This window comes from Grampus griseus, assembly GCF_964374135.1.
Source record: "Grampus griseus genome assembly, chromosome: 1".
Classification (NCBI taxonomy): Eukaryota; Metazoa; Chordata; class Mammalia; order Artiodactyla; family Delphinidae; genus Grampus; species Grampus griseus.
In genome coordinates this window covers 130,247,250-130,257,682 of record NC_139017.1, presented here as the reverse complement: position 1 = coordinate 130,257,682, position 10,433 = coordinate 130,247,250, and the positions used below count along the sequence as shown (strand labels likewise).

Genomic DNA, 10,433 nt, shown 5'->3' with positions numbered 1-10,433 from the left:
TGTGAAATAGATACCTACCTCTCATAAGTCAAGGAGATGATAAGCCCTATGAAAACAACAAACCCTAGTTATGTGGTGGTTATTAAAACTGTGAACACTCTCCCCCTTAACTCTCCTGATGTGTTCTCTTAAATAAATGTCTCACTCAGGGTCCTAGTGTCTGTCCTCCTCACCAAACCTCACGCTGATAACTTCCAACATCCAGAAATGGTTTGAGAACTGCCTAACTCCATGACCTGTTGTCAGACCTCAAACTCCTAGAAACACCAAGTCTGATCACTTACTTTTTCTTCTCTGGAAGCCAGTTGGTCCCCCTGAGACTGACCCAACCATTTCTGGGAACTGGTTGGAAAAATGAAGTCTGGTTTTCCAACCAATCCTTTGAGATAATCAGAAGACAGAAGGCTAAAAGGTCCTGTGACTTTAGCTTCTCTAAAAGAAAACCTATAGGACAGCACCCAAACACAATCATCTCAATGTTAATTTTTAAAACTGAAGTTTCACCTTCCCCTGTCCAAATCAATGATTCATGCAGGGAGGAAAGCAGCATCGTGTTTTGCTGCTGAAAGACTGTAATCTCTTTCTCTGAACATCTTTAAGAACAGTGCTGGGCGGTGGCCCGAGCGCAGCCGGAGGAGGCGGAGGACGCCCGCCCTGCACCGCAGCTCGCATCTGCGGCCGCGCGATCCACCTCCCGCGCCGCTTCTCCCGCGTGCGTCCCTCCGGCCGCGGAGCCGGCGGGAGGCCACAGCAGACCGATGGCGGCGGCCCTCTCGGGCCTGGCGGTACGGCTGTCGCGCTCCGCCGCGACCGGCGGCTCGTACGGCGCCTTCTGCAAGGGGCTCACACGCACGCTGATCATCTTCTTCGACCTGGCCTGGAGGTCTGCGCATGAACTTCCCCTACTTCTAAGTCGTGGCTTCGGTGATTCTCAAAGTGCGCCTGCAGGTACATATTTAGAGCAACTAACTTGTGGCACTCTGGGAGGGGGGTGCCCAGCAGGATGGCTGAGCTCCACCCCCGACCTCGCCCGCCCTAGAGCAAAGCGACCAGCTCGCCTCGCGCACACAGACTTGCCTGCCGGTCTTGCCATTGCCCCATCTTTTCATATAAATGGGCGGCTAGAAATCATTTGCTGAAAGCCTGCAGTATAACCAAAAAAGCCTAAGATATAATTAAATGTTGAATCTCAAGGAAATAGCTAATTCAAAGAACAGAACTTAAAAATCTGAAAATCCTCAGAAATATTTGAGAAGTTCTTGCATCCATAAAACAAAAGACAGCACCGAATGTAGGGAAATGACAGTAAGCACAGGATGCCCTAAGGGGGAAAAAAGGAAAAGTTACTAACAACTTAAAAAAAGATAAACTGTACAAGAATGGTCCAAATAGGAGACAAATCTTGCAAATTAGAAAAAGAAGAGAAGAGACTTCCAACTGAATGGAATCGATTCTAGGCAACAGATGGATGGAGTTAGACGGAGGAAATTTACAACATGATCTGAAGGCAGACATTTCTTCATCCCCAAAGAAAAAACAACGGCAAACAGAATCTACTGGGAAAAACAAACATTTCAAACTGTACAAGGAGAGCATGCTTCACATATGAAGCAACCTCAGATGTGGCCTGTTTTTCAACCGTTGCCTGGAGTGTGAGAAAGGGAATCTGAACACTGGCATGTGGATCAAAACTCTGCAGTCACAGAAAATCCAATCATAGCGTTCAACTTTACCATTCAGTGAACAGTGTTTAAATAATCTTTGCAATGGAAATATTTGTTACGCATTTTCATTTTTAGAGTAAATCTCTAGGCAAAGCAGGGGAGACAGTTATAGAACAGAGTGGGAATGTTAACCAACTTTGACAAGTACAGGCAACAAGTTGGCAGGCAAAGAGGAAGAAATGGAATAGTGGTGTTATTCTCCTAAACTAGGAAGTCCAGATACTGTCTCTAGTTGAAAGAATAAGAGAGATTTAGGGGTTAGATTTTTTAAGTGAACAAGGTAACCAACAAAAGAGTTAAAAATAGTGATACAACCAAATGGAGGAGGGAGGAAAACCAAGGGGATAGCAGGAAGTCAGCAGAAAATGCCTCATGTCATCAAGTTAAGAAATAGTAAGAAAAACATATTATTAGGAAAAATGGAGTTAACCTCTAAACAGACATGTAAAAGTTTTTGCCTCTGGGTTGGGAAAGCAAAAGTTGAGAAGGGTGGATGGGGATTTACTGCTTTTCATTATATGTCCTTTTGTACTGGTTGATTTTCCTAAATCTCTTACATGCATGTATTACTTTGATTAAAAGTTAAAACTTATTAAAAATGAATTTACTGCAATTAAAAAAAAAGAGTGTTGATCAGAGTGAGAGAAAATAATTGACACCAGGGAAAGGAAATATAGATATGAGACTGATGAGGTTAAGTAAAAATCCTGAAATCCTGAATTTGAAATGCAAGTATCGGTATGAACTCATGATATATATATATATATATATATATATATATATATATATATATATATATTTCTTTTTAATAAATTTATTTATTTTTGGCTGAGTTGGATCTTTGTTGCTGCTCGGGGGCTTTCTCTAGTTGCAGCGAGCGGGGGCTACTCTTCGTTGCAGTGTACGGGCTTCTTGTTGCGGTGGCTTCTCTTGTTGTGGAGCATGGGCTCTAGGCGCGAGGGCTTCAGTAGTTGTGGCTCACGGGCTTAGTTGCTCTGCGGCATGTGGGATCTTCGTGGACCAGGGCTCTAACCCATGTCCCCTGCATTGGCAGGCAGATCCGTAACCACTGTGCCACCAGGGAAGCCCAACTCATGATATATTTTATCTTAAAAAAAGGAAGTATTTTCTAGCTCTTTCCATGGAAAAGGCCTAGAAACAATGAACCAACCAAGGAGAATAAAGACATGTAGTACACAGACTGTGATCCTTAAATCCTATTTTCCACCAAAAAGAGCCAGGGCTCCTTGGAGAAATGGATGATTCCAAATCTAGGGTAGAAAATTACACGGCAAGCTTGGATTGTGTTGCCATGCTAGAAAGCAAGGAAACTATTAAAGACCACTAAGATTATGTCAGAAGGACTTGGGAGCTAACTTAGAGGATCCCACTAGTCAAAAGATGGGACAATTTGAACACTAATAAGAATAATCACTGTAATGTATGGAAACCATCAAACATATTAAAAATCCATGAATTTATTATGATGTGCTTAAGTCTTCATTAGTCAAAAAAAAAAAGTGCACTGGTCATATTTGGTGGACCTTAGGTAATCAACTCATTATTTTGAAAACTTGTAAATAAAGGAAAAGAATCAAGCACTTAGCCTGTTTGCTGTACAATCTGTGATTCAGCCAAGTAGTGGATTAGGAGAAGTTTCTCTTTATAGAGTATTTCAGCTAAATACATTGTAAAGGAATGATATAATTTGACTATTGTCAACTTACACTTCTTAATGGATCTATATAATGATCATCAATAGTTGCTAATATCACAAACAAAGAAACAACCAGACTGTGCATCTCCTGATGGAAATATACACCATCGAGGAAGTATTCTTGCCAACAAACTCAAATTGGAATCTGATTAAGTCTCTAGATCTAACCACAAATTTACAGGACATACAGGGGTCAGAGAAAGATGAAAGCAGGAAAATACAGACTATATGGAAAACTTTGTAAGACAGTGACCCAGTTTCCTCAATGAATAAATTGCAAAGAAAAGAAGAAAAAAGGAAAGAGGGTGACTTTTAGGTTAAAATAGACAAATATATCAACTGTTCAATGCATGGATTTCATTTGGATCCTGATTCTAACTAAAAATAATAAACTATTATGAGACAATCAGGAAATTTGAACACAGGCTAAATATATAATGATATTAAGGACTTACTTTTTTTAAGTGTAGAAATCATTCTGGTTGTTTTAAAAATAGTTCTTAGATTTTAAATACTCACACCTATTTATGGAAAAGTGATATATACCTGACATTTGCTTCAAAATAATCTGGCTTGTGGGGAGTAGAGAGTATAGAGGGAAACTAGATGGCTTATGAATTGATAGTTATTAAGCTGGATGATGGTTACATGGGGTATCATTATGCCAGTCTCTCTACTGTTGTATACAGTAACATTTTTCCAAAATAAAAAAAAGGATTGATCATCCCCTCTCTTGGAAGGATTCACCTTGCACATTCTTTTTTTTTTGCTGTGTTGGGTCTTTGTTGCTGCACACAGGCTTTCTCTAGTTGCAGCGAGCGGGGGCTACTCTTCGTTGTGGTGCGCAGGTGGGCTTCTCGTTGCTGTGGCTTCTCTTGTTGCAGAGCACAGGCTCTAGGCGCATGGGCTTCAGTAGTTGTGGCACGCGGGCTCAGTAGTTGTGACTCGTGGGCTCTAGAGCGCAAGCTCAGTAGTTGTGGCACACGGGCTTAGTTGCTCCAGGGCATGTGCGATCTTCCTGGACCAGGGATAGAACCCGTGTCCTTTACACTGGCAGGTGGATTCTTATCCACTGCACCACAAGGGAAGTCCCTACCTTGCATATTCTTGAAGGTGGCCAAGGAAGTCACCCTTTGTTCTCATTCCTGTGAGATGAGCTATACATGGAGATGGCAGAAGCAGGATGACCCTGCTTTATTCTTTCACCATATTGAGGTGTTTCAAAATAAGTGATCTGAATAAACATTCAAAAGCAACTTTTTCCAACATCAACTTAGTGCAGTTATTTGAGGTGGGGGTGGAAGGCCACAGAGGACCATGATGTCAGACTCCAGAACACAACTTTCTTCCCCCTAACATGATTTAAAACTCAAACCATCTTCACATGCCTTTCTGAGGCCAGAATGACAATCCTGGGCTCTTGGCCAGAACCAACCCCCCACCTTTTCAGCACCAGTGTCTTTCCTCTCACTTCTTTAAAGAATGGAGAAGAGAGGAAAAACCTGGAAAACATTATGCACCTTTGACAAAAGTAAACTAGAAACATACTGTGTCAATTTCTCACAGACACTGTAGTCAGAACCTCACTTTATTTTCAGATGTGTGGGAGGGTCTTCTGTTAGATGCTCAGTCCAGCACAGCAGGGAGAAAACAGGATACACTGTAACTAGGTTGTAAATAGATTTAAACCCCCTGGGTCACCCTGCCTTTAATTTCCTAATGCCCTGCCCCACAACGGAATGACAGGGCCAATATCCTCAATCTCAGAGGTTTGCAAAATTTCCTTCTTCACACAACTCTGGAATTCCTTATGTGCACAGACTAAATAGAAACAAAACCAAATTCATGACAAAGGACTTTTTTAAAACTTGAAATAAAACAAGCATTTTTCTGAACAGGAAGAGTAACAGACACAAAGAAAGCCACTCAAATTGTTTTCTTCACATGCTGAGCTTCATAGCTGTCCCTCACACTTATTCCTGATCCACGGTGCCCTTTTCATTAAGTTGCTTGTGGATTTGAATCCAGTTTGATTCCCATCCTTTCCATAAAACCTTCAGTCTCTCTTGAGAACCAAGGTCTAGGCTGAAGAAGTTGCAGTTAGAAACAAAAGTGAGTTAATACCAGGCAGAAAGTATTAAGTAAAGCCTGCTAAACTTTCTTCATGCCTTCTTTCTCGTAACGCTTGCATGACCCTCTGAGGGAGCTGCTCTTATTTCCTCCATTTCACAGTTGAAGAAACCAAAGTTTCAAGGGGCTACAACTAGTAAGAGACTCAGCTATGACTGGAACAAATTTCTGTTTTACTCCGAAGCTGAAGCCTGTAATCACCGTGATAAACCTTTTACCAGGAAGCTTTGGAAGGGACTTAGCTATTTATGTTAAAAGTAGGGCTTCCCCGGTGGCGCAGTGGTTGACAGTCCGCCTGCCGATGCAGGGGACGTGGGTTCATGCCCCGGTCCGGGAGTATCCCACATGCCGCGGAGCGGCTAGGCCCGTGAGCCATGGCCGCTGAGCCTGCGCGTCCGGAGCCTGTGCTCTGCAACGGGAGAGGCCACAACAGTGAGAGGCCTGCATACTGAAAAAAAAAAAAAAAAAAAAAAAAAGGGCAAAGGACCTGAATAAACATTTTTCCAAAGAAGACATACGAATGGCCAACAGGTACAAGAAAAGGTGTTCAACAGCACTAATCATCAGGGAACAGCAAATCAAAGCCACAATGAGCTACCACCTCACAGCTGTAGGAATGGCTGTTATCAAAAAGATAAGAGATAAGTGCTGTTGAGGATGTGGAGAAAAGAGAATCCTTGTAGATGGTTGGTGGGAATGTAAATTGGTGCAGCCATTATGTGCCAAAACAGTACAGAGGATCCTTGAAAAATTAAAATAGAAGTGCTATATGATCCAGCAATCCCACTTCTGAGTATATATCCAAAGGAAATGAAATCACCATTTCAAAAAGATATCTGCATCCCCATGTTCACTGCAGCATTATTACAATAGCCAAGACATGGAAACAACCTAAGTGTTCATCAGTGGATGAATGGATAAAGAAAATGTAATACACACACACACATACACACACACACGAATATTATTCAACCGTAGAAAGAAGAAATTCCTGCCATTTGCTACAACATGGATGAAACTTGAAGGCATTATGCTAAGTGAAGTAAATCAGACAGAACAAGACAACTAGCATATGCTCCCACTTATATGTGGAATCTTAAAAAAAATCTTTCAAAAATCATAGGAACAGAGAGTAAATTTGTGATTGTTGAGCTTGTGGGGGAAGAAATGAGGTGAAAGTGGTCAAAGGTACAAGTGTTCAGTTATAAGACGAATAAGTTCTGGGGATGTAACGTACAGCATGGTGACTATAGTTAACAATATTTGAAAGTTGCTAAGAGAGCAGATTTTAACACACTCACACAAAGGTAACTGTGAGGTGACGGATGTGTAACTAACCTTACTGTGGTAATCATTTTGCAATATATGTGTATATCAAATCATCACGTCGAGAATAGGTCATTGCTTATCTTTGCTAATAAAATCATGCAAATGTTCCAAAAAAATTCATCACATTGTACACCATAACCTTACACAATGTTGTATGTCAATTATATCTCAATAAAGCTGGAAAAAGATAAACTCATTCAAGTTAAAAAAAAAAAAGATATCCAAAATGGAACTTGTGCTTTTGACCCTTAATCTGCTCTTCCCCCGTCCTGTAAAAGTCACCACCATCCACCCAGCTGCTCAAATCAAAAGCAAGTCCTCCCAACTGTGACCTTCAACATTTATCCTTACTGTGACCTACTCTCCCTACTTCCACTGGCTGCTGGTCTGTGTGTGTCTGTGTGTGTGTGTGCGTCAGTGGGTTCCATGTGTTATATTTGCTATTCATGCAGAGAAATTGTTTTGTCTTTCAGTATGTGAGTTCCAGTTTTCCTTTTAAAGCTGTTTCTTCAGGGGTGGGCCCTAATTACCAAACTGCTTTTATTGCTCTCAGTCTCAAAACAAAACAGACAATCTTAGTCCTGCCTTGACCACAAGCGTCTTGAAGGAGTTTGTCTCTTCTCTTACCCCCTACTTCCTTCCAAGTCACTGACTATTCCACCCACGCAGTACCCTACTCACACTATTCTTGTTAAGGCCACCAATAAGCTCCTAATTACCAGATCCAGAGGATTATCTGTAGGTAAAGTATGATTATCCTAATCATATTGGACCTCTCTGCTCATTGGAAATCGCTGGACTTTCCTGCTGCTGTGGGTCCTGAGGCCCCTGCACCTTGCATTGCTCCCACCTCTCTGGCTGAAAGGGGTCAGACTTCTTTGGTGACTCTCCTTCAGACTTCACCCTTAATCCTCCTCTCTTCTCAGTCTATACCAGTGGTTCTCAAACTTCTCTTTTTCAAAAATATGTTCAAAATATATGTTGAAAGCTATGAGACACTCTTTCCTGAAAAAAAAAAATTGCCTTCAAAAATATGTTGAAAGCTATGAGACACTCTTTCCTGAAAAAAAAAAAATTGCCTATGTTCATGGACATGCAATATTTTAAGTAATTTCAGGGTTCCCTCACACCCTGAAGGCAAATTCGACCCCCTGCTCTACTTTCTCAGCCTGGGGGATGCCAACAATTCCCTGAGCTTCAAGGGTCACCGTATGTTGATGGTTTTCAAATGTGTACCTTGAACAGCAATTATTCTCCAAAACCCTAATCTCATATCCTCAATATCCAACTAAAATATCTCTGTTTATCCCAAAGCACCTTATGCTCAATGTATCCCAACCTAGCCTGAATATTTGGCAGTCCCTGTCTGATTTCTCCTCCAAGTGGATGACATCGCCATGCATCCCAATCACCAAAAAGAAACCTGCTCTTCCTCTCCCTCCTCTGGCAACTTCCCAGGCTCAAGCCCTTCTCATCTCTTACTTGGATTACTGGAGGAGTCTTCTATTTGGTCTGCCTCTTTCCCACATTGCCCTCTTCCAAGCCACCCTCTACACTGCAGCTACATTTATCTTTATGGACCGCTGCACTGCTCATGGCAGTACCTCCCCAAGTGTGTTTCCAAGAATACAGTCTGTGTGATGTAATTGGTGTTATAGGAACAAGAAAAGTTATCATGGTCAATTAAGTTGGAGAAGAGAGTAAAAATTAGTTAGGTTTAATTACCTCTCAGAATCTTCAACATGCTAAAACACATTTTGGAGCTCCACCTGGGGGGTGTGAAATAAAGCTTTTGTCAAGCGTTCTGGCAACAAAAGCCTAGGGTTCTTTGGATTATACTTTGGATAGGACTGGCCTACAAGTTGACATTTCATTTCCTTGTCTATCTTTTCTTCCAATTTCCAGCTGCTCTTCTTGATAATGTCGACAATGGGAGGACAGCAGTGTTGTACTCTGGATTCAGGAAGACCAAGGTTTAAATTTCAGCCCAAGACTTTTGGTCAAATTATTTAATCTCTCAGAACATGGGCTGGCTGGTCTCCATGTGCCCCTCACGAGGCTTACCTCTATAGGCTGCGCCATCCAGGCGTCCCTGTCCTCTGGCTTCCAGTTGGTTTTGGCCAGTGGAAACCAGTGGTGGGAGCCCAGTGAGTGGAGCAGTGGGAGAAGAGAGAACAGGGTATTCAATTCCCCCACCCCGACCTCCCTGCCCTGTTGTAATGCAGTGTTTTGGCCCTCTGACCCTCTCCTGGCTCCAGCTGTCTCCTGTCTGGGTCAGTCTCTCCCCCTCCTTCCCTTTAGACCCTGGGGTGATAGAGGCTTCCAGCTGTTGCTAATCCCCCGTGGTTTCATCATCGCTTGTTAGTTCCTTTAACTCTGTTCACACCTCTGTAAATAGTCTATTCCTTAAATAGTCTACTCCTTAAACTCTCTTCAATTAACCCCCCTGAGTATACCATCTGTTTCCTGCTGGATCCCTGACAGTATAGAACTTTAGTCTCCTTACAAAATGGGGATTGTGACACCCGCCTCACGGGGCTATTGAGAGCATTCGGTGAAAGTACATGAGTGTGTAAAGTCCCAGCACAGAGCCTGGCACGCAGCAGTGCTTGCTAAAGCAGAGAGGACTTCCCTGGTCCTGCTTCCTCTGCCTGCCCCCCAGATAGCCACATACATGGGAATCTTCCTGCTCCCTTGCCAGTGACCCAGGCTGAGATGGGTAAAGGGAAATAGTGCCAAGCCCCAGTCTGAAAATGCAAAGCTGCCACAGGCACCCAGGTTCCACTCAGCAGCCACAGAGCAGGGCTGACCTGCAGGTCCCATTACCCGGCTCTGGAACAGAGAGGGTCCTAATAACTGAAACAGTGAGGGTCAGGGTGCCTATGTGCTCAGCAGTCCTCTGGGAAGAAAGCTGCTTCTGTACTGGTCCCAGATGGCCTGTGTCCCCACACTGGCCAATTGTTTCCCAAGGAGGAAATCCTTCCAGTTCCAAATCTATTCCCTGTCCCCCATTAAAGTGATTAAAGTGGCCTTGAATGGGGGATGCTCTTTGGAAGGGGAGGTCACTTGAACTAGGTTTCCAGTACACTTCCCAAGACGCATAAATTGGGAAAATTTTAAAGGAGTGATAGTAGAAATAATATCTTAGAGAAGATTTAGTGAGTCTGCAGGTAAGTGAACTGTTTCACTTCAAATTTAGTCACGCTGAGCCCTCATAAAGGAAATTCATGTATTGGGTATGTTGAGCAAGAGAAGCCCAGCTTGTGGCACGTAATCAGAATGCAACTTAATTTTGTTTGCTACCATCTCTTTAAATGGTTTCAGTGGGAGAATTCTTCCCATGCCTCTTGAAAACTCAGGGAGTTGTTCTGATCACTCTTAAAACCCCGTAGAACACAGAAACAAATTCAGAAATAAAATCATCCAGTACGTTATGCAACATTCAAGCTTTACTCAAAGGCAAGCCTCCTCCCCACTCCAGGAGTTCTCAGAGGGAAATTCTCTACCAGGACTACAGTACATCCAGTGGCAGA

At 42.7% G+C, this 10,433-nt stretch overlaps 1 pseudogene across 1 annotated transcript; it reads left to right on the top strand.

Annotated features, from left to right (window-relative positions):
- Positions 1-758: 758 nt before the first annotated feature.
- LOC309837386 (small integral membrane protein 10-like protein 2A) lies at positions 759-960 on the top strand (annotated as a pseudogene). Its single transcript has one exon. The product of its transcript is annotated as a small integral membrane protein 10-like protein 2A (transcript).
- Positions 961-10,433: the final 9,473 nt, after the last annotated feature.